This window comes from Carlito syrichta, unplaced genomic scaffold (genome assembly GCF_000164805.1).
Source record: "Carlito syrichta isolate Samal-C Ts95f unplaced genomic scaffold, Tarsius_syrichta-2.0.1 Scaffold135583, whole genome shotgun sequence".
Lineage (NCBI taxonomy): Eukaryota > Metazoa > Chordata > Mammalia > Primates > Tarsiidae > Carlito > Carlito syrichta.
The window spans coordinates 10567-11223 of record NW_007079679.1 but is presented as its reverse complement, the minus strand read 5'-3'; positions in this window follow the sequence as shown (position 1 = coordinate 11223).

The window sequence follows — 657 nt, the reverse complement described above, 5'->3', positions numbered from 1 at the left end:
CCTCCGCCGTCAGATGGGGACGGTGGCGGGGTCTGTCTGAAAGGTTGTTGACAAGGCCCAGCACAAGGCATGGCAGGTGCTTCCGAAGCCCAGGCTGCCCCTGGCCGTGCCTGGCTCTTCCTCCTCATCTGACTGAGCGTCCCCGGAGGGCAGGGCTTTCCTCCCTCGGAGCCGGCCGTCAGCTGGGGTCTGTCTGTCTCTTTTCCTCTCGAAATCCTCACAGGCAAACGGTGGCTCTAAAACCAGCATCCAGGACCTCTGGACAGCAGCTCCTGGTTCGGCAAACTCCTGTGCACCCTTCAAAACCCAAAGCAAGATACTGCCTCTTCCAGAAAGCCTTCCCTGGGCCCCCCTCTGGGTTGACCCTCTGGTGAGCCCAACCCCAGCCCTCCAGGCCGGGGCACCTGGGGCTGGCGCTGCCTGCTCCTCCTGACAGAGACTGTCGGCGCGGGTCTTGGGCCCGATTCTGTGCGTGATCTAGCGTCTCTGCCTGCAGACATCATCGGCGAGCACGCTGGTGCCCACTGTGTGTGCGTGTCCGTCCTGGGCCGGGCCCCAGGACAAGCAGCCAGGCCACCGCCCTCCAGACAGTGGCGTCTTTATGCGGCCGGGGCGTGGGCCGCGCCAGGCCCGGGCCGGGCAGCCACCGGCAGAGCG